Source organism: Echinops telfairi, unplaced genomic scaffold (genome assembly GCF_000313985.2).
Source record: "Echinops telfairi isolate 266 unplaced genomic scaffold, ASM31398v2 ScPeMD7_7469;HRSCAF=8507_0, whole genome shotgun sequence".
Classification (NCBI taxonomy): Eukaryota; Metazoa; Chordata; class Mammalia; order Afrosoricida; family Tenrecidae; genus Echinops; species Echinops telfairi.
In genome coordinates this window covers 15,321,032-15,345,248 of record NW_022111372.1, presented here as the reverse complement: position 1 = coordinate 15,345,248, position 24,217 = coordinate 15,321,032, and the positions used below count along the sequence as shown (strand labels likewise).

Sequence of the window (24,217 nt, the reverse complement as noted above, 5' to 3'; positions counted from 1 at the left end):
AGAGAAGCTTAAAAAGTAGTGGTCAAGTGTTTAATTTGTTAGTCCATGAAATGCAATAGTGTCAAAATCCACCGTCATCCAGTGAATTGGGACTCTGTCTATAGGACAGGGCCGAACTGCCCCACAGGGTTTCCAAGGTGATACATCTTTCTGGGAATGGTCCATCACATCTTTCTTCCACAGAAGAAAGGTGGGTTCAAGCTACAACCTTTTGCTTAGCAGCTGCGCGCTTTATCACTGTGTCACCTGCATGCCTTCATTGGCTGCACAGGGCGATCGTTCTCATGAAAATACACTCGCAGTGCTTGAAACAAGAAGCCCTATTGGCACAGTGGTTCAGCACTTTGTGTGAGCCCAGGAAGAGAGACACGGCAGCCTGCTTCCTGCAGCACAGCAGCCCCTGGAAGCGAGGATGTTGTTCTGAATTGTCTTACAGGGTCACTGTGAGTTAGAATCAACTCAACAGCAATGGCTAGTGTTTATGCCTTGAGAAACTGATTTCATAAAAATGTTCCGCATAGAATGTGATTTGCATTCCTAGACATAAGCTGCTTTTAATTTTAAAATGGGGTAGTTTTGCAAGAATGAATCACGCTATAAGCTCCAAGTTCTCAAAGTGTGACCTAAGAGGAAGCCCAGAAATCTGTATTTAACAAGCCTGCTTGTGCATTCTGATGCATGTCGAAGTTTGAGAACCGTGAAGATAAAATGGCCTGTTGTTTTACAAAATGTTCACAAGATTTTCTAGAAGCTTCTAAAAGGAACAATTCTTTGTATCCTTCACAGTGTAAAGGATAATGATTTTTTTTCCAGTTAGTTTGCTAACGAGTTTACATTTGAGACTAAGACACATGCATGTGATAAAGTGCGTTCAAGGTCACACCATCTGTGGTTCTCCCAGCCTCTCTCATCAGCCGCAGTTCGTTCGTCATCATTACATGCCCCCTTACTTACATCTCATCCCTTACTTGTATTGCATCACTGTGCTTCTTAAAGTCTCTGTGGTTAAAGATACTCATCAATCTTTTCTGTCATACTAAAATGCTAAAATCATGATTCAGAAGTAAGAAGATAATATTCTTTGTGCAGGGATGACTTTACCCCCACCCTCACCCCATCCGTATAAAATTGCAAACACCACATTTCTTGCCAAGAAAGTAGGCAGTAATGTATAAGAAAACCCTTGTTTTCTTTAGATTAACAATTGAGCAAATTCTTGCAAATATCAGTTTGCATGTTGAACCATGTAGATACCAACTTTGTCATTGCAGTTGATAAATATATGCAATTGATAAATATGTAGGTATAGCCATTACAAACTATCCGCTGAGGAATTATTTGTGAAGTAGAGAGAATGCTGTAAATCTTTTTTAATCCTTTAGCTTAATTCTGTATTGCTCTATCAGGTGAAGATAGCATGTATAAGAATTGTGTGTAGTTTATATAGTCTGCCATCGTCCCAAAGAGATGTTTAAACTGTTTATTATGGAGATTTAAAAAACATATAAAACCAACTTCAACGATTGACCATTTTTTGCTATTCTTAAGTGAGGCCTTGCTCTTCTTCCTTACATTCTTTTTTAAAACATGGAAGCCTTGATGAGAGTTTACACTGCAAATTCTCCCGTTTTGTTTGTTCATTTTATGAAGTATTTAAAAGCAAGTTCTAGACAGCATGTCATTTTACCTGCAAATACTTCTGCCCATAAGTTTTCAAAAGCATTTGATGTAGAATTTTATCATTAGACAAGAAAAAGGCCACCAGATATTAACACTTGTTTCTGTTTTTAAACAGTCTTTGCAAACTACATCAAAACCCTAGTAAGTTTTCTAAATATTCATTACACCCACAGAAAGTACCTATCAGTACACTCACTGCAGGGGAAGATACGAGTTCCCTAGGGAAACCCTTTGCTTATGAAACAAATAGGTATTTTGTTTCATCAGTAAAATTACAAGGCCAGCCATGACTCATATCAACTAAATGAAGAACAGAAATAAGATACCCCGAAGTCTTTTATTTGGAAATAAAAGGCTCTGGAATGGGTCACTAAAATCGTTTTTTGTTGTGGTTTGATAGGCTTCTTTTGTCATTTTAAAACTCTCTTACACTATTGGAGTTTAAGAAATATGCGTATGTTGCCTTTTGGTCTTTCATTTTCATCATTCTACCAAGATTTCCAAACCAGCGGTGCAACTCCAAAGACCCTTGCTTGGTGTGGTGTCGGTTTCTGCTCTCGCCCTTAGCATTGAGCGCTCGGTCTTTCCCAGTAAGGAAGGAGTCTTGCTCGCCCTGCTTCCTTGTTAGGTTTCTCTAGCCATGTGATTGTTCTGTTTACTTAAACATTTTTTTAAGTCAAAGTATATAGGGTAGAGGTTTCCAGCTTGCAGTTAGGGTGAGGGTGCGGGCAGGGCCACATAGCCAGTGTTTCAAACAAGGACACGCGCATCTGTACAATAAATTTGAGAAGCAAATTTGCGTTCAGTGAAATTTTAAGAATCTATGCCTTATTTAGTGTCCCTTAAAATGCTGAGACATCTCAGAGGAACCCAAGACTGGCTTCTTAAGGCCTCAGAACATAGTTTGAAAACCAGGGATTCCTTAGGGGTCTCTGGATGGAACCCTGGGCCAGGTGTTGGGCTGCTCATGGCCAGCTTGGCGGCATGAGCTTGTCATCAGACACTCCTCAGGACAAAGGTGGGGCAGTCTGCTTTTGCCAAGATTTACAGTCTTAGAAACCCCACGAACCAGTTCTATTTTGCCCCACAGGGTTGGTGTGAGTTGGAATCAACTTGATGACATTGAACTTTGAGGTTTGAGGTGGCCCAAACTCAGAGGTGCTTCCAAAAGATCACAGCTTTGAAACCCCCCTGGAAGCAATACTGCACACATATAACTAGCAACAGAGGGGATAGTTTGTGTTTCTCAGGGGGAAGTGCGTTCTAGTAATCCCTTCACAGATAAAGCAGCTGAAGACAGACTGCTCTTTGCATTCTGGGGGCAAGACTTGGACCTAGTGGACACTTTATTTCCAGAAAATAACTAGCACGTGTTCTGGGTATTATACATTAGTCAAAGCTTGCATACAAAAAAATATCAGCACAGTTTTAAAAAGATAACGAATGAATAATAGATTATAATAACTGATTTAAATACACTGCATTTTAAAAGCCAGCTTATGAATCAAATTGACTTAGGTGCTGAAGATGAATTAGAGAGATCAGACACCTGTGTAACACTCAAATTTCCCCTTTTCTTAGGGGACAAAACACTGCAGTCCCCTTCCTGAGAGTCTAAACAAGATTGCACGTAATTAATCAAGCAGTTCCCTGCATCTCGATGCTTTGAAGATGGAGCTATTGTGAAGTGCTGTAGAGTGGAATCCTGACTCGTAGTAGTCGGTTTCTGACAGAACAAACCATTCCCTTGTCATAGTATTTCCTCCCACTGTTCATGTGTTCGAGCCCATTATTGCAGCTCTTGTGTCAGTCTGTCTCCTTGAGGGTCTTTGTCGTTTCTGCTAACACTCTACCTTTCCTAAGAGGTCAGCCTCCAGGGCCTGGCCTCTGCTGAGAATGTGTCTGAAGTGCGTGAGGTGAATGATATCTGTCTCTGCTTCTCAAGGAGTCTTCGGGTTGTCCTTCATCTGAGACCGTTTGGTGGCTTTGGCAGGCCATGGTACATTCAGTGTTTTCCTGCAACACCATAATTCACATGCATTACGTCTTCGGTGGTCTCCCTTATTCATTGCACAGCTTACACATGAATACTAGTAAACTGTCAATGTATATTTATTGCTATTTGATTAGTTTTAGAGTGCATTCATTGCCAAAAAGTAAATTTTAAGTACAGTATTGTTGGATAGGGAGCTATCTGTATGCCTACAATTAAGACCAGTTAGTGTGAGAACTAAAGTTTTTGTTTTGTTTTCCCAATTTTCTGCACTCCGAGGCTAGAATAAATCCGTCAAGCTATTTGTTTCTTTAAAATAAGTGATTTATTATGTAATTACATTCCATAATCGTTTTTATGGAGAGTGTATGGGATGCATGTGTTTTTAGAAAGGCAGTCAGTCATCTTGCAAGATGAGAGGACCACAGTTATGTAATATGGCTGACCTCTGTCTTTCTAAAGCGCAATTCTAGAGGTCAATGCTCTTCCTCCTGAGGAGCTTGCAAAACATCCTGTTTTGGTGAATCTGGGAAGAGGGAAGTCTGGAGGGAGAAAGGGAGTAGGGTGGTGTTGGGCTCATGCACTTCCAATATCTTCCAGGTAAGGCTTGCATTAATGAATTTTGGATACAACGAGTTTGAGGTAATAGTTGTGCATGTCTAGGTAGTTTGTGGTTTTTCAATTTACTACTAAAAAAAACCCCACCCAAACTTTAAAATTAAACTCACTGTTATGTACTCAGTTCCAATTTATGGTGACCCTATAGGACAGGATAGAACTGCCCCTGTTGGTTTTCAACACTATAAATCTTTGCAGTATAGAAAGCCTCATCTTTCTTCCTTGGAGTGGCTGGTGGTTTTGAACTGCTAACCTTGTGGCTAACAGCACAAGGAATCACCAACTAAACCATAAGGTTCCTTTTTTATCTGCTCTGCGAATAAGCAATTTGAAAATGAAAATTTGGGTGGCTAAAATAAAAAGAAGTCTGGAAAAAGCAAGTGGATTGACTTTGCATTGAGTTAGGAGAGATGCTTCTGATCTTGGCACGTTTTGTCATGTTTTTTTTCTCAGTAGTTAGGAAACAAGGGATTGAATTCAGTTACTTATGTTGCATGTTTAATTGAGTGTCTTTAAGTTTTAGAAGCTATTCATATGATGTGAATAAACCTATAAACCAGTTGAGTTTGTATTCGGTCCCTGATTGATTGGGAAGATCTTTAATTCATGCGAGATGGTGAGAGGATACTGTAATCTTATTATAGATTATAGGTAATCTTATTATAGAACTAAAACTGCTTGATGAACTTTGAACCTAAGAAGGCAGTTCTAATCCTGGCATTATCTTCGGCCTGCTGTCTGATTATGATTAAGAATAGCAGCGAGTACAATTCCCACAGACGAGTGTAAATGCTGTTGTCCGTGTTAGCTTCTTTGGAGTTGCCCCAATTGATAAGGATCCCATGAACAAAGGAAGAGCAAGCTGCCTGCTCCTGGGCCGTCCCCATGATGGCTGTGGATCAGATCACTGTGATCCACCGAGTTCTCATTGGCTGATCTTCAGAAGTAGATCACTTGGACTCTAGTTTTAATCTGGAAGCTCTGCATAAACCTCTTCAGCATTTTAAGTTTGCAAGCCCCAAAGGACAGGTGGTCACTGCACATTTGGGCTTTGGCCAGGAATCAAACGGGACCTCCCTCATGGAAGGTGAGAAGTCTAGAGCACTGTCATTTCCTTCGTAAATGCAGAACTCCTTGGACGTGTTAGGATTGTATGTGCATGAGGTTTGAGGAAATACTATCATACTGGATAATTTTCAGTGAGAAATTATTAAAAGTGGAGTGGCGAAAGTGGATACCTTAAATATTTGGAACCATTTAGGTCAAAAGAAAGAAGTTGTCTTTATCGGAAGAAAAGGATTATTAGGAGTCTGGTGAGGGGAATTTTTAAAAATCCTGGGTTACAAATATACAGTCCAGTTTTGAATTTTGGCTTGTTTACGATAGATTTTACAGACTAACCCATAACCCTCTGTCAGTGAGTCTGTTCCGACTCGTAGCAACCATAGGGAACAACACCCAGCAGACAGCCTGAGCCTTCTCCTGGCGTGGCTGTGAGTCTGAACCACGGACTTGCAGTGAGCAGTCCAGGCCTGGGCTCCTTCTGTTTTACTGAGTAGCCGTGCTCGCTTCGGCAGCACATTTACTAAACTTGTTTGACCGCGTAGCCGTGGACAGTTGTTCTGGGCTGAGGGAAAGAAGACAGAAGTGGAGGAGAAGGGGCTGTATTTCCCCCTAGATTCACACCTGGGAAATTTATGTGAAAAGCAAATTGTTTTTGAAAAGAAATGCATTCACACTTTGTGTTAGCTAATAAGGACTCACAGATCTCATAAGGCAAATTTCAAGAGTGGGTGAATGTTTGCACAATTCCTTTTCTGAAAATGGCCTTCATCTTTCTTGTTCATTAAACACACGGTGGTTATCACCTGTTTCCATGAATGCTGTGGCTTGCCTCGATTGTCCGGGGCAGTGGCAGCTGGTTCCACCTGAACTGTGGATGCCTCCCTTCTTTTGCACCCCCAAAACTCCCCAATAAAATGGTTCAATTTTCCTTTCCCTCATACAAATATGTGTAAGTGCCTGTTCTTTTAGGTTGATTTTTTTTTTTGAGGCAGGCTGTCTTATTTGCAGATGTTAATCAGAGAGATGCTTTCATATCGTAGTTTCCTAGTGTTGTTATAACAGAATGATCACAAATGGGGCTTTTAACATAAATTAATTTTCTCACTGCTACAAGTTCAAATTCAGAGCACTGGTTCTAAAGACGACTTTTTTTTTGCTTAAAAAATTTTATTTTTATTCATGTTATTGGGGCTCGTACAGCTCTTACCACAATCCATACATCCATCTATTGTGTCAAGCACATTTGTACATATGTTGCCATCGTTATTTTCAAAACATTTTCTTTCTACTTGAGCCCTTGGTGTCAGCTCCGCATTTTTTCCGCTCCCTCCTCCTTCCCTCCTTCATGAACCCTTGATAATTTATGAATTATTATTATTTTTCATGTCTTACACTGACTGATGTCTCCCTTCACCCACGTTCTGTTGTTCATCCCCCTGGGAGAAGGTTATGTGTAGCTCATTGTGATTGCACCTTCCCCTTCCACTTCCCCTCCTGGTATCACTACTCTCATCTGTCCTGAGGAGTTTATCTGTCCTGGATTTCCTGTGTTTCCAGCTCTTATCTGTACCCGTGTACATGCTCTGGTCTAGCCGGATTTGAAAGGTAGAATTGGGGTCATGATAGGGTGGGGGTGGGGTGGAAGGCGGAAAGGAAGCATTAAAGAACTAGAGGAAAATTGTGTGTTTCATCGGTGCTGTACTGCACCTGAGTGGCTCATCTCTAAAGACGACAGACATTCTTTCGATGTTGACTCAGGAGCAGAGACATGGTCTCATTATCTTCAGCTTCTATTCCCTGGCTTCACGTAAGGGCTCATCTATATTCCTCCTCCCCTGCTTGCTCACTTGCTATTTTCGTCTCTCTTTCACTTCAGAGTAGCCCTGGAGCGTGTGGCGAGTTATGCATTAGTCAGCTCACCCCAACGTCAGCAATTCGAAACCACCAGCTGCTCCGAGGGAGAAAGATGAGGTTTTCTACTCCCGTAGAGTCACAGTCTCAGAATCCCACAGGGCAGTTCTGCCCTGTCCTGTGGGGTTGCTAGGAGTGGATGGCAGTGAGTGTTAGAATTTGATTTTAGATGCACCCCATACTGTTACTTCCTCATTAACATAACAGACTCATTCATAGATTTGATTATAACCACAGATACAGTGATTATGGTTAAAATACATGTTTTGGTGGTGGTGAGGAACGACACAATTCAATCAACAGCATTTCCTATTTAACATTCTCAGTAATTTTAATTCAGTGTATGTTAGGATAGTGTTTCTCAGCATGGGTAAAATATAGACTAGAAACTAAAGCAAACATAAGCCATTTTAGACAGATGCTGGGTTTACCATATATACTGGTGTATAAGCCGAGTTTTTCAGCACATTTTTACGTAGTTTTTGTGGTAAAATTAGGTGCCTTGGCTGATATTCGGGTCAGCTTAGACTCGAGTATATACGGTAATCAAAAGTGTTGTTCTTTGAGCCTGCTACTGCAGACATCGTGTTGAGAGTCTTCTCCTTTTGCACTGACCCCTGTTTTATCAAGCAGGAGGCCGTTCTTCAGAGATTGGCCCCTCCTAGGAACAAGTCCAAAGTATGCGGGCCACGTGCCATTTTGCTTCATTCTTTAGAAATCCCCCCAAAGAGGGTATCCTTAATGCTTTATGATCTTGAGTTGGGAAGCACCCTAATTGTGAGCATGCCTGTGAGTCTGTGTGGACCGTTCAGCAATGACTGAACCCAGTCTGAGAAGAAACGTGGGGGTGGGGTGGGGGGGCGGGGGCTGGTCTCTAAGAGGGGGAAGAAGACAGGAGGCTGGGGGCCTGTCTGACCTCTGCCTGTGGCAATTGGCCTTGGGCTGGTGTGGAACTGGATTCTTCTCACTCCTGAAGCCAGAGGAAGGTCACACGTAACCCTCAGACCCTTTCTCACCCCTTCACATAGACTTGCTGTCCTTTACCCTTCCTCTTTTTTTCAAGTTGCTGTTGTCTGTTTGGTCCCATATATGGAGCCTTGGTGGCACAGGGGGGTGAAAGCTTGGACTGCTAATTCAAACACCAGGGGTTCAAACCCACAGTCCTTCCTCGGAGAAAGATGAGGCAGTCTTTGTCCGCAAAGATTTACAGCCTCAGAAAGCAAACGGAGGTGTGCTACTCTTGTCCTACAAGGTCACTGCAAGTTGAAATGGACTAGATGGCAGTAGGTTTGGTTTGGGCTTAGATAGTTCTTTAAGAGCTCACAACCTCAAGGCAGACAGTCAATAAAGCCAATTCCCAACACATTTGATCTATGTGCCTTTGTACCGGGTGTCCTCAAACTACGGCCCTGCGAGCCACATGTGGCCCACCGAGGACATTTATCTGGCCCGCCAGTGTTTTTGTCCCGTTTTGTTTTTTACTTTAAAATAAGATATGTGAAGTGTGCATAGGAATTTGTTCATAGTTTTTTTTTTTTAACTATAGTCTGGCCCTCCAAAGGGTCTGAGGGACAGTGAACTGGCCCCCTGTTTAAAAGGTTTGAGGACCCCTGCTTTGTACCGTCACTTAGAATTTGAGAGAGACTTGAGAAGCGCTTTATGTTGTGAGCCAACATAGATTAATTTCTTCAGGAAGATCTGTCAGATTCCCAAATTATTACATCCTGTAACTTTTAATTGGTTGATTTTTTTCTTTCTCAAACTCAATCAAAGTAATTTTATCAGTATGTGTGTGTTCTTTGGGTAGGGCACTATGTTTAGATCAAGGATGTATGGAGACATTGGGCTGTGTGTGCTAAACATCAAAGTAAGAAGGCAGGGGCCTCCATAAAGGCAATGTCCAGTACTGGGTCAGTTCAAGAGTAGGGGAGATTTTTTTGGTTTTAATTTATTAAAGAAATCTTAAGGTAGAACTGACTAACTACTGTTAACAAAGAATTAACTTCGTAACTGCAAGGAGCTGTGTTATATTTTGGGCTATCTGGAAGTACATGGAGTGTAACTCAGTGTATGAAAGTCTTTTCTTTTTGTAGATTTGGATTAGATGAGCTTTAGTTGGCTGAAATATCTGAAGGACATACGGGGCAGCATTAATTAGGATGAAGAGTGAAGATTAGGATTACTCCGACAAGTATATCTATGAGGGGCAACCCCCCCCCAAAAAAACCCAGAATTTTTTTCAAAGCTGTGTACTTAAATATTTTTTACAAAACAACCTTCTCACCTTGAAAGTACTCTCCATTACACTTAATACATTTGTCAAATCTGCGATTCCATTCTTAGAAACATTTTTCAAACTCATCTGTTTGGATGGCTGATAGCACCTTTCTCCATTTTTTTCTTCACATCTTCTATGTTGTCACGTCTCTGTCCTTTCATGTCCCTCTTCATTCGCAGAAGCAAAAAGAAGGTGCATGGAGCCGGGTCAGGTGTGTAAGGTGTGTGGGACAAGAGAGGTATGATGTTTTTGCCAAAAACCGGCACACTGAGATGGCTGTGTGAGCAGGTGCATTGTCATGGTGACAAAACCAGTCTCCGTCTGCCACAAATCATCCCTTTTTTGTCACACATGGTTACTCAATCTTTTCAGAACCTCTAAATAGAAAGCTTAATGAACAGTCTGACCTGGTGGAATGAACTCCAAATGCACAATCCCCCTCACATCAATGGAGCTTATTTCTGTTTTGGGGGGGAGGGGCACAGCCACATAGTGTCAATGGAATCCACCCCCACCCCTCTTACACCGCATCCTTTTGGATGAGCTTTGAAGACCATGTATGAGGCACAGCCATGGCCAAGCGAGTTCACCTTGGGTTATTTTTTTAAATAAAATTTCTTAGAACTGCTTTATGGAGTGGCAGGACTAGGTCATTACTTGTCATCTGAAGCTGGTTTATCTCTGTTCAGAGTGCCAGAGAGTTGTTTTCAGCTTTCCTGGTTGAAAAGTTGCGTTCTCTAGTGCAGAATCTGACGAACTACAGGAGGAACCTGGGGGCATAGTGGCCATAGTTTGGGCTGCTAACCACAAAGTCAGCAGTTCCAAAATTCCACCACTCGCTCCCTGGAGAAAGTTGAGGCTTTCTGATCCCGCATATGGTTACAGTCGTGGGAACCCACAGGGGCAGTTCTGCTTTGTCCTATCGGGTCACTAGGAGTCAGGGAGGACATTAGTTCATGGAGTTCCTGGGACCACCATCGCTACTACACCACTGTGCCAGCTGAAGGCTGGAGGTTTGAGTCCTCCGAGACATGCCTGGGAAGAAAAACCTAGAGATACACCCCAAATCAGGCATCAAGAACCCCAGCGAGCCAGTTCTACTCGGGCACATGTAAGGTTCCCATGAGTCAGAACCTACTTGATCGCAGCTGATTGGCCGGTTGGTATTCTAATATGAAATACATCATCATCTGTGTAAATTGGCTGTCCTGTTTGAATTGGTTTGATATTCAGAAGGCTTGAAAATCTAAACTTTTCTGTCTTTCAACCATAGGATCATATATATAACATCCTTTTTCTGACTGGTGAGAATAATTCATTGGACCTCACAGTTGATTTGGATTGGGTCTTAATTAAAATCAACTGTCAATGAAGTAGATTTTATAATGTAGAGACACTTGTTAGAACAATCTGAAAAGTTTTCTAAATGATTATTGCTTCACTCATTTTGGCTATATATAAGGGGATTTCAGGTCTTTTTAACTCCATATTTTCACAAACTCTTTGAGTGTCTCTCTTTTTTTTTTTTTAATCATCTTATCGTGGGCTTGTACAACTCTTACCACAATCCGTACGTCCATCCCTTGTGTCAAGCACATTTGTTGCCATCATCATTCTGAAAACATTTTCTTTCTCCTTAAGCCCGTGATAGCAGCTCCTCATCTTGCCCTTCGATTCTTCAACTTTACTTAGTGCCATAGACTTTTCCTGCGTTTTCTAATTAAGTGTGTTTTCATTACACAGTTGATATCTCTAACCCCAACTTTGTTTTGACTTAATCGTAGGCATCACCAAATAATTTGAATGATTTACTGAGTATATTGCTCTAGACTTGTGCACTATTCCTGAAGACTATTGTTCTAGTCCTTAAGGAAAGGAAAAAAGAAAGTCTAGTGTAGATGCCTCTGTGAACTATAAAATGGTTACACTTGTCTGCAAAGCTTTGGTGTTCCTTGGGTAAATAATGAAATGTTTTATTTTATGGGCCTTTTCACTACTTTTATTGATAACATAAATTTATATTACCCAGGAAGAGGTATAAACTCAAAGGAAAAGGATGGAATTTATTCTTAGTTGTGACTGCTCATCTAAAGGTGGGTTTGGGCTCCTTAAATATAATTTTTAGAGAAAAATTCTTCTATGGCTTTGTTCTTTTTTGTGGTGGTGAGGGAGGAAGGAAGGGAATGGAGTGCTAAAAATACAAGTTGCTAAATGGAAGTACAGTCTCAATTTGGGTCTTAAAGCGTGCGTGTTTGCGCTGTTCAGGCCTGATGAATTTAGAAACGGGGATTTGACTTTAGCATAATCTTAGCTCAGCACTCAAGTCATTTCCAAGTACTTTGGAGTTAAAGAATTCTGTATAAAACCTCTCCGTTTATTTTTCCTTGGGCATTTTGCTGATTTTGTGAAATGCAAAGAGACACTTGATCATTTGAGCTGGTACCTTAAATTCAAAGACAGCTGTTGGCTGTGCTCTAGTCAGAACGGTCTCTGGATGAAGACAGTTTTGTTCTGTTTTGCCTGTGAATTCTTTCTTTGATCAGTCAGTGGATGCTACTTCCAAAAGAACTCCAGGAAGCTTGGGGATCTTTTTTTTTTTTTTTTCTTTTAAAAGAATCATTTTATTGGGGGCTCATACAACTGTTATCCCAATCCATACACACATCAATTGTGTAAAGCGCATTTGTACGTCGTTTCTCAAAACATTTTCTCTCCATTTAAACCCCCGACATTAGGTCCTCATTTTTCCCCTCCCTCCCCGCTCCCCCCTCCCGCATGAGCCCTTGATAGTTTATAAATGGGTATTTTGTCATATCTTGCCCTGTCCGACGTCTCCCTTCATAGACTTTTTGATTGTCTGTCCCCCAGGGAGGAGGTCACACACAGTTCCATGTAATCGGTTCCCTCTTTCCTACCCATTCTCCCTTTACCCTCCCTGTTTTGCCACTCACCCCACTGGTCCTATAGGGCTCATCCGTCCTGGATTCCCTGTATTTTCAGTTCCTATCTGTACCAGATAGAATTCGAGTCATGGTAGTGGGAGCGGGGAGGAAACCTTTAGGAACTAGAGGAAGGTTGTATTTCTCATCATTGTTACATCACACCCTGACTGGCTCATCTCCTCCCTGAGACCCCTCTGCAAGGGGATCTCCAGTGGTCTACTAATGGGCTTTGGATCTCCACTCTGCACTCCCCCCATCATTCACTATGGTAAGATTTTTTGTTCTGATGATGCCTTACACCTGATCCCTTCGACAACTCGTGGTTGCATAGGCTGGTGTGCTTCTTCCATGTGGGCTTTGTTGCTTCTGAGCTACATGGCCGCTTGATTACCTTCAAGCCTTTAAGACCCCAGACGCTATACTTTTTGATAGCCGGGCACCATCAGCTTTCTTCACCACATTTGCTTATGCAAATTTGTCTTCAGTGATCCGTTCGACACCCCGTGATCACACAGGTTGATATGTTGTTCCATGTGGGCTTTGTTGCTTCTGAGCTAGATGGCCGCTTGTTTACCTTCAAGAAGCTTGGGGATCTTAATGCAAGAACACCGCAAGTTTTCTTTCATGGAGATCTTAAAACCTTTGGTTGTATCTAAATCTATAAATAACTGTGAGACTCGAGTTATACTTATTGTTTTGTTAAAAATAACAGCCCAGATTTTATTGTCCTAAAATGACAGATCGATAACTTGTTTCTGGTTTTGTTCGTAGGCTTCATGTAAATCGCAGTCTATTCATTCCTAATTGGAAGTAGAACCAGCCTGGGTTTTGTGGGATTTTCAACATGTTACAGCTTGTTTACAGTGAAAATTAGCACAACATTTCAACCGACTCTAGTGAGGAAAACATTATTCGAGAAATGGTGGTATGTGGGTATTAGACGAGCATCGTAACTTTTACTCATCTGGTGCTTTTCACTGGAGCTTCAAAAGTTTGTGGGAAATTTCCATTCCCTTTTGATTCCACTTTCATATCCACTTTTTGAAGCCTCATATTTATCATCATGGGATAGGCAAGGTCAGCGGTTCAAACCCACCAGCAGATCCTCGAGAGAAAGATGAAATTTACAGCCTTGGGAACCCTATCTAGGGTTGCTGTGAGTCAGAATCAACCCATAACAGTAACGGCAATGAGTTGGGCAAACTGATGTCACAACTCTGTAATACCCACTCTTCAAAGATCTTTTGAAGGTATTTGCTTTACAGAAAGAAATCTCTCTCTCTCTCTAAAGTGGACATGGGACAAGATCACTAGTGCTTTTTATCTTCAATTATGAAAGCCTTAAGTCTCGGAGTGGTGCATGTGGTGAACACCCTCAGCTGATAATTGAGAGGTTGTAGGTTTGAGTCCATTCAGAAGCGCCACTGCAGAAAGTCCTGGGGACCCTCTGAGAAGTGGTCCATGGAAAACCCCCCCGGAGCTGTTCTCTTCTATCACGCATGAAGTACGCATGACTCAGAACTGACTTGATTGTGATGTCTGAAGTAACTTGCCCTCCGTAATGTAGAAACAAAGCACAGTGTTTACCCTTTCAGATTGTACTTTAGTTCAGAGTTCCACCCCCTCCTTTTTTGTTTTCTTAGTTCTTGCCTACCCATCATCCCTTTCCTTAGTTTCACTTTGCTGAATGTTACACAGAAGACTTTGGAGCCCAAAGATGTGATTTAAGTGTTTGTACCTTTGTTGGAGTGATATAAGTGCTCAGCGCCTGTACACGTTTATTTTACCAAATGAAAACCTCACCCGCTCACAAACCAGCTAAATCCAGTATTTTTCAAAGCTAGAATGTTGTGCCTTATTGGGCACAGCCCTTTCGTTTTTGTTCCTTCATTGACTTGCCTCTAAATGCCCACGATGTGCTTCAGAAGTAGTTTGGGCCTTTGGGAGCACGTGTGCGTTCTCATCTCTCTCGCTGTGTACATGCTTCATGCCAGGTCCTTTGCCGAGCGCCAGCGCTAATGCTCTGCTCTGGTCGTCAGCTCAGTTGGGTGCTTGGTAACATTTACTGTGTTTCCTTCAACACTTTCTTTGGATTTTATTTACTTATTTTTGATTCATCCCACCCCCTCTCCCTTCCAATGACTTAGGTATATTTTGCCCGGTCACCTGTCCCAAATCTCTTAAGACAAATGTTTTCCAAATTCTATTCCTAACACATTAACCATTCAATCAAGTCTTATGGCCAAATGTATGTGGGAAACAGTGATCTTATGGTCTAATATGTGTGGGAAACATTGGTTTAAAAAGAGTTGAGCTTCATTATTTTACGGTTTTTCACAAAGCTTCCAGTGTGTCTTTCAAAGGGTTCATTTCTATGTTTAACTACAGAATTCTGTCTCTTTTTCTCTCAGGGAATAAATGTTAACAACCTTTGGAAAATATTTTGGGGAATACTGATGTACAAAGTAAGTGAGATACACATTCTTTGGGAGGAAAAAATGTCCTATTCACGGTTGGGCCATTTTGAGCACATATTCTTTAGTGATCTATTTAATACCTTTTGGTATGACATTGCAATTTAAAAAATAAAGCTCAGAGCAGCTCTATAAATCAGCATATTTATTACTGTGACTAAACAAACAAAAATAAAGTCGTCTCAATTTTGAAAGTGGCTTCAGATCCTGAACCCTATTTAGAGTCATGATTCACAGAGTAAGCTGTCAGACTAGACCTCATGACCCTTAGACTTGATATTTTGAAAAACGCTCACATTGCCATTAAACTCCATGAATTAAAATATCATCTGTGGTTTAAAAATACTCCGTAGACTTGGTGAGTCAGATCTGCCACAGAACGCTCGCTCGCAGCACAATGGCTTAGAATGACAACACATGAGCTCCCATGTCCTTTCCAGCTTGTCTCTTTTAGGGACAACTTGGCAGGCAGATGTGTTGCAGATAAATGAGGAAAGATTGCCTCTTTCCAGTGGCCTAAGACATTCTTTAAAACAGGATGTCATATCTGGTTAAGTAGTCAGCGGTTTCTTTAGCGCAGAAAATCCTCTCAGGGTTCCCGAAGAAACACCAGACATATCTTGTAGGGATAGCTCTCAGGAGATTTCAAGTGCTGTATGTTCATTGGCTGATCCTCCCCACATGCCTCAAGAAGTTTCCATATCCGAGTTCCTTTTCTTCTATTTGTTGCCGATGAGTCAACAGTGTTAGCTCTTTTCACAAGATGCTCACTGTGCATTTTTTTGGTATACGCTTTAATTTTAAGCTTTACAATAACCTGTGATGCAAGCCACTTGCTCCTGGGTTGATTCAGATTCATAACCGCCACATTTTTGTCAGAGTATGACTTTTTGTGTGGGTGAGAACTAGGGACTCCTTTCTTTTTTAAAATATTTCATTGGGGGCTCTTACAGCTCTTACAACATTCCATATATCAGTTGTATCAAGGATATTTGTACATATGTTGCCATCATTATTTTCTAAACATTTACTTTCTATTTGAGCCCTTGGTATCAGTTCCTCTTTCTTTCCCTCCCCCTTGATAAATTTTCAAAACTCCCCATGGCTTTTGTGTTCATCCCCCTGGGAGGGGGGTGGAATGAGGGTTGTAGTTATGTGTAGATCATTACAATCGGTTCCTCTTTCCTCCTCTCATCTCCCCACCTTCCCCTACCCTCCTGGTATCAATACTCCTATTTCTGTTCCTGAGGGGTTTATATGACCTGGATTCCATGTGACGTGAGCTCGTATCTGTACCAATGTACATACTCTGGTCTAGGCCGCAGTGAAAGGCAGGATGGGGGTCATGATAGTGGGGGGTGGGGAAGCCTCAAGGAACCAGAGGTATTCCTTATGCTTCATCAGTGCTGTACTGCTCCCTGGTTGACTCATCCCTTCCATTTGACCCTTCTGTGAGGGGATGTCACATTGTCTACAGATGGGTTTGGGTCTCTGCTCCGACCCCCCCTTGTTCTCAACAATATGGCTTTTTTGGTTTGTTTTGGGTCTTCTGATGCCTGTTACCTGATCCTGTCAACACTTCATCATCACACAGGCTGGTGTGCTTCTTCCATGTGGGCTTTGTTGCTTCTCAGCTAGATGGCTGCTTGTTTAACTTCAAGCCTTTAACACCCCAGATGCTATATCTTATGATAGCCGGGCACCATCAGCTTTCTTCACCACATTTGCTTGTGTACCTATTTTGTCTTCAGCGATTGTGCTGAGAGGGTGGGCATCACAGAATGCCAGTTTGTTAAAACAAAGTGTTCTTGCATTGAGGGAGTACTTGAGTAGAGGCAGGGCTTGCCATGTAAATAAATGTACATAGGCCAATGCCTCTATTTTTATGAATTAATATGTTTACATATGTACATACCTATGATTATACCTCTATCCATAGCTTTGCTTCCTAGGTCGTTCCTCTGATTCCTTTTATCTTCCTCCTGCCCCACCATCATGCTTGCCCTTCTTTGGCCTTTTAGTAATTCCTCTCAGCTAGATTTCTGTTGCTCCAACACCCCTGGGATCTCTATATCCTCCTCGTTGTTGATTTTTATTCCCTAGTTGTTCCCCTGTCTATGGCGTTGTTTGCTCACAGCTCCCTTCCCCCACCTCATCCTCCCCTCAAGTCCATCTGGAACCATCAATCCTGTTGCTTTCTCCTTGAGCTTGCTGCCCATGCATGTCTTTTAATTTTCTGGTCTAACAGCAGCCGAGTAGATGATTCTATCTAGAAGCCATCTTGGCTCCTCCTCTGCAGGCAGGGTTTTTAGTAGCAGATTTTCCAGAAGGATATAACCAGACTTTTCTTCCGAGGCACCTTCGAATGGGCTCCAACCGCCAAGTTTCTTAACTGTTTGAATCACCCAGGGACTCCAGTAGCCTGTGAAGAGTAAGGTGTCTTGAAATCCCATCTTAGAAACAAAAGAAATCAATTAATAAATTCAAGACACTTAGCCCCCCAATAACTAAATACTACACTGACCTTTTCTTTTGATTCATATCAGTATCCACAGGTGTGAGTTTGTTCAGCCAGTGCACACAGGGGCCCAGAACCCAGTAGTAAACCCCCTGAGGTCTCTAGAGACACACACTGTGTTAGGTTCAGAGTTTCAACTATGGCACATAGAGATCTTTTTGGAACTAGTGTTTCACGTCATGTATTTTCACAAAGCATTTGATTTAAATAACTCATTTAAAAAGAAACCTCCAAACTCACTACCATCAGTTTGACTCCCCTGTGGGTTTCCAACCCTTTAACTCTTTATGGGAGTAGAAAGCCTCATCTTTCTCCCCAGGATAGGCTGGTGGTTTCGAACTGCTGACCTTGGGGTTAGCAGCCTAATGTAGAATCAGTGCTTCACCAGCTGACCAGTAGGTCACTCATGAGGCATTATTATTCAAGTAAGGCAATTAAGTATTTGAATTCCCATTAAAGGATTAGTTAGCATTAGAATGTCCTTACACAGAGAGATGGTCTTCTGCTAGCTCTTTAGTGCAGCTGGCATGGAGGCTGTCTCACTTACTTTGGACACGTCTGTCAGGAGAGACCAGTCCCTGGAGAAGACCTCATGCTTGGTACAGTGGAAGGGCAACGAAAAAGAATAAGGCACTTGATGAGATGGATTGGCACAGTGGCTGCAACAATGGATTCAAACAGGATGGCACCAGACCTGGCAGTGTTGGTTCTGTCACATGTAGTGCCGCTACGAGCCTGAACGGAATTAGGCCCCTAACAACAGCAACTGCAGCAAGCCTGCCTGCTTGTGAACTTGCCATAGCAGTGATGCCGGGGAGCTCGATGTTGACTCACGGTGACCCTTGAGGACAGAGTAGCACTGTTCTGCAGTGTGGCCAAGGCAATGACTTCAGAACCCGACCTCCAGGCCTGTCTTCTTCTAAGTGGGTTAGAACTGCCAATATTTTGTCCAGGAACCCCTTCATAAGCAGCTACTACCCTGTACTTTTTTGTGTGGAGGTGAGATCATTGATGACAGGAGGTTAAAATACCATAAAATGATTTTTGGTCATTGGAGGGAAAATAACCCCAAAACCATAACCTTGAAGGGAGGGTTATGATCTTTCAGGTTAACATATTTTACAATTTAATAATTCCTATTTTTAATGTGTGGACAGTAGGCTATATTTGGTAGCATAAGTATACTTTTTAACATTTCTGTTGGGTTAATCTTTTCCGCATGCTGTAGGAGGAACATCTACTTAGTTCTAGCAATATTTAAGTGCCAATTTTGTTCTGAATACTTTCCTAGAAAAACAGAAATGCGTGAAACATGAGCCTTTCTCCTATGGAAAAAGCTTAGGTCTGGCTTTCTCAGCTTTACCGCTGTTGCCATTTTGGGCCAAATAGTTCTTCGTTACAGGGAAAGGATGGGGTGCCGTCCCACCATTGTAGGATGCTTATTAGCTTCCCTTACCTCCACCAGAAACACTCCCCAAGTTGCGATGATCAAACCTGTTGTGATCAAGCTTGTCTGTAGTCATTTTGGGATTGAACATCTGTCTACTTACTAATTTGTAAGTGACAGTTAATAGCTCAACTTTCCCAAGAACCTTGAAAAACTGCCCCCCAAAGAAACAACACATGAATTCTAAAAGCAAGGATGTTTATGGATCCATGTGGGTTGGCAAGCTTTTGTTTTCATAGAATCACCACAGAGCCGAACAATATGGATGAGACCAAAGGCAAGGTAAAACACCGCTTGTGCAAACGCGTATGAATATTTAAAAGTTCACCATCACCCTCCTCAGGATTACTTGGTGTTAGGTGTACATCCACATTCTTTCCTGTTATATAAAAGGCCTCTTAAAGCACCTTGTTGTATATTTCAAAGGTGGCTCCTTTTTAATTACTTAAAATTTCGAATTGCTTAGAATTATACCATGTGCAATTGCAGTAAACCAGGAAGCCAACTATGCAACCATGAGGTGTCGAAGGCATCAGGGTGTAAGGCATCATCAGAACAAAAAATCTTACCATAGTGAATGATGGGGGGAGTGCGGAGTGGAGATCCAAAGCCCATTAGTAGGCCACTGGAGATCCCCTTGCAGAGGGGTCTCGGAGAGGAGATGAGCCAGTCAGGGTGCGATGTAACAATGATGAGAAATACAACTTTCCTCTAGTTCCTAAAGGTTTCCTCCCCGCTCCCACTACCATGACTCAAATTCGATCTTGCAAGACTGGCTAGACCAGAGGAGGTACACGGGTACACAGGGAGGGTAAAGGGAGAATGGGTAGGAAAGAGGGAACCGATTACATGGAACTGTGTGTGACCTCCTCCCTGGGGGACAGACAACCAAAAAGTGGATGAAGGGAGACGTCGGACAGGGCAAGATATGACAAAATACCCATTTATAAACTATCAAGGGCTCATGTGGAAGGGGGGAGCGGGGAGGGAGGGAAAAAATGAGGACCTAATGTCGGGGGTTTAAATGGAGAGAAAATGTTTTGAGAAACGATGTACAAATGCGCTTTACACAATTGATGTGTGTATGGATTGGGATAACAGTTGTATGAGACCCTAATAAAATGTTAAAAAAGAAAGAAAAAAAAACCAGGAAGCCAGAATCCGCATGTTGCCCTTCAGTGTGTGATCACAGCTGTGTGCTTCTCTTAGTTTATTGGCAACATTTATGTTTAAAAAACGTTTTGCTTATGTAAACACTCTAGGTTAGATTTCCTGGTAGAATTTCAATTTTTCCAACAGAATTCCGAGCCTCTCTTCCCCACAGGCAGGATATACATCGCACTGCTTGTTATTTTTCTGTCTTACCCTTAGTCCTCTTGAGCTATGTCAGAAAAACATGCCCGTGAGCCAGAAATACATTAGTAAAAGGGGAAAAAATATTGGCTGCGTGGTAAGAGGTCTCATAATTCTTGCCACAAGCCACATAGCAGAGTGTAAATGTCAGCCTGCACAACACTCCTTATACTTCTGCTAGTTTTGAACATTGAAAGGGTTTTTCACGGTGACGCCAATGAAGTAAGTAGCTGGGTTGGTCTACCCTGCCAGATTGGCTGGGTTCACAGCAGTGGAGGCCAAATGGGAGGTTTGCTAATCGATCAGGGAAAGGGTAAGCCAACTGCCTTTCTCCCCTCCTGGTGGGATGAAGAGGAGCCCCGGTGGCACAGTGGTTACGTGTTGGGCTGCTAACCCCAAGACCAGCAGTTTGAAACCACCAGCTGACTCGGGGAGGAAAACATGGCTCGCTATTGCTGTCAGAGTTACAGAAACCCACAAGGGCGGGTCTGCCATGTCCTGTAGGGTCGCTATGAGTTTGGATTGGCTCAATAGCCGTGAGGTTTTTTGGTGTGTGTGCTTAGATTAGACGAAGTTGCTTTCTCTAAGGACTTTGCACTCATACACAAACTTGCGTGCTATCCATGAAAACTCACTGCCATTGAGCCAGTTCTGGTTCATAGGGCCCCCATAGGACAGAGTAGAAGTAAGCGCCTTAGGGTTCCCAAGGTTGTAAATCTTTATAGGAGCAGACTGCCTCATCTCTTTCTGAAGCTGATGGGTTTCAACTGTTGAACTGGGGGTTAGCATCCCAGTGCTTAATCCACCACACTACTAGGACTCCTCGTTAGTTTTGAAATCACTGCAAACCCTGCAAAGCCATTGCCTATCATGTCCCAACCTCTTTTTGCCCTCTGCCTCTCAGACTTACAATTTAAGCCTTTCTCTTTTGTTTTTTTCCCTGCCCTGTCTCCCCCACCTTCACTTTGCCCCCTGTGCTCTGGCATCAGGTGGTTTATGCTATATTATCAGAACTGTCCCTGTCTCCCCGTGCCCTGTCTCTGAGCCCTATTGTTCAGCCACTCTATTAGGCACAATAGGTGCATTATTCTGTGTCCCACAAGAGTGTCTTACTTTCTTTTTATAATTTTGCTCTTGTTGGCGATATAAACAGCAGGTAATACACTGGTTCAGTAATTTCTAAATGCACAGTTCAGTGGGGTTGTTTACTTTATTTGTTTGTTTATTTTTGCATGGTGCATCCATTCTCATTTTCTGAATTGTCCCTCCGTCACTAGCATAGATATGCTGACCCCTGTGTTTCCTACATGGTCCGAGGTGCTGTTGTCAATTTGATATCTTCTAGATAGATCTTAAGATGCTCATGGCACACACTCTTTACTGGTCAAGCTAAACTATGGTTTGGTTTAAAGAAGACTTAAGGGGATATTTTTGGTTTAAGATTACTTCAGGAAAATAATTTTGAGGTTCATCCAATCTCCATCACTCCAGAATGTGTGGACTCTGTGATAATTTGAGATTCTGATTTGCATTTCCCTCCTTTTGATCAGAATCTTTAAAAAATATAGTCATACTCTTATCCATAAACATATACTAAATTAGTTATTCATCCACAAAGTCACTTATAAAGAAATGACATTTCAAAATATATAATTTTTTCAAAATATATAATTTTAAAAATTTCCTCAAGATCATGTTTTCCAAGGCCACTTTCCTAATTTTAACATTTTTATTGACATAGAATCCATGCATCACACAATGCAGTGTTTAAGTATATTAAAGAGTTGTACCTTTGTCACCCCAGTTTGGAGCATTTCCTTGATTCTTGCATCCTTGATCAGAATTCTGGTCAGATTGTTCACCAGTTGCCACTAAGCCATTTCTGATCTCAGAGCCAAGAAAGCACTGGATACAGACACCGCTTCTTCCTCCCATTCTCGACACTCCCTCTTCCTCTATTACTCTAGGGCAGCGGTCGACAAATTCTTGAGACTGAAGAGTCAGTCCTGCCCGTTACAATTTAAAAATTGTTTGAGAGTCATAAGTATATTTTTACGAACAAATGAAATCACCGTTATCTGAATAATAGCCTTTAAAAATGTTCAGTGTTCCTTCAGAGCCACATGTAAGGACTGAAAGAGCCTCATGTGGCTCTCGAGCCGCCGTTTGCAGAGTCCTGCTATAGGTAAATAGAGATAAATTGTTGTTGTACTACTTAAAGTTTTTAAGACCTCAGGCAGCAAGTAGGCAACACATGAGGAGGTGGAAGAGCAGCACCAAACACATTTTTAGGGCAGTTAACTAGGATGTGCCATGAAACCATGACCCTACGTTTCCAAACCAAGGAACCAAATCCCGTGAAGTATTTGGTTATCCATAAGCAGCATCATTATTTTTGTCATGATAGCAAACATATGTATTAGGTGCTAGGCAATGAAAGACCAAGGCTTGCAGTATGGGTTACAACTCAATGTGAAGAAAACAGAAATGCTCACAAGTGGAGCAGCAGCTAACATCATGATAAATGGAGTAACGATTGAGGTTGCCAAGGATTCCTTCCTGCCTGGATCCACAGTCAGTGCTCATGGAAGCAGCCATCAGGAAATCAACAACCCACTGCATTAGGTAAACCCTACACAAGACTTCTTAAGAGTGTTGAAAAGCAAGGGTGTTACTTTGAGCACTAAAGTATGCCTGACCCAAGCCATGATATTTCACTTGTCTCATGTGTGTGGGGAAGTTGGGCATTGAATAAGGAAGGCTGAAGAAAAACTGGTGCATTTGAACTATGGTGTTGGCGAAGAATATTGAAAGTGTAAAAGACTGACTGCCCGAAGAACAGATAAATAGATGGCGAAAGTACAGCATGAATCCTCCTTCGAGGCAGGGCTGGGGAGATTTATCCCGTGTACTTGGACATGTTGAGGAACGACAGTCCCTGGAGAAGAACATTCTGCTTGGTCGAGTGGAAGGGCAGCAAAAAAAAAAAAGAGGATGATCCTTAAGATGCTTAACTCAGTGGTTTCAACCACAGGCTCAATGATGAGAACAGTGATCAGAATGGCACAGATTGGGATGGGGTCACTTTGGCTCTACGAAGTATCACTCCAACTCAGGTCAGGCCAGACGGCACCTAATAGCAACAACAACAATGCAAATGTTTAGCTGAGGCAAAACATCAAGCTAAAACTTTCCTGAAACTGAACACGCTGCTTACCAGTTGCAGTTCTAACTCATCTGTCTGTATTAGAGTAGAGCAGAATTCACTGCCTAGTTTTGTGGAAGCCTTACTTACAGGGTGCCTTTGCGCGGACTCAAACCAGCTACCTTTCTGTTAGCAGCTGGGGGCGTTCATCTTTGTATTTAAGGGCATCAGGAATGTACAGCTCTGAAACCTCATCCATTTGGCACGTGGAGGGCATATTTTGTTTGGCTCTGCTGTTAACAGTTCCTGTCATGTCCTCTTTATATTTCCGTGTGTTTCTTTCTTCTTCTATTTGTTTTTTGGCTAGCCTCATACTTTAGGCATTAGATTACACTGAAATCTCTTGAGAATCAGTTCTGTGCTGCTAAGGGTTTTTGGCTGCAGGATTTATTTAAATCGTTGACTGGGTGCTTATCAAAGAAGTTTCACTGCCCACACTATTTGTGCAATGCTCAGAGTTCAGAGAGGCAACCGGGTTTTACACATGTTGCCTGCGTTGGACAAGAAGGCTTCTCTCAGGAACGTGTGATCAAAGAATAAGGAAATGGACGCCGAAGTTTAAGGATCCGCTTAAGTATTATGCTGCCTTGCTTTTTGAGGACTTGGTTTCGAGCAAGAATCTTGAGGGCACTGCTGAAGTGTGTGTGGTACTTAGCAGCTGGTACAGAAAGGAGTGTGGAAGATACAGGGAATCCAGGACGGATGAGCCCTATAGGACCAGTGGTGTGAGTGG

At 42.2% G+C, this 24,217-nt stretch overlaps 1 protein-coding gene across 7 annotated transcripts in view; it reads left to right on the top strand.

Annotated features, from left to right (window-relative positions):
* The window catches only part of LOC101656411 (amyloid beta precursor protein), a 324,648-nt gene that overhangs the window by 21,104 nt on the left and 279,327 nt on the right, over positions 1 to 24,217 (top strand). The window lies entirely within an intron of this gene.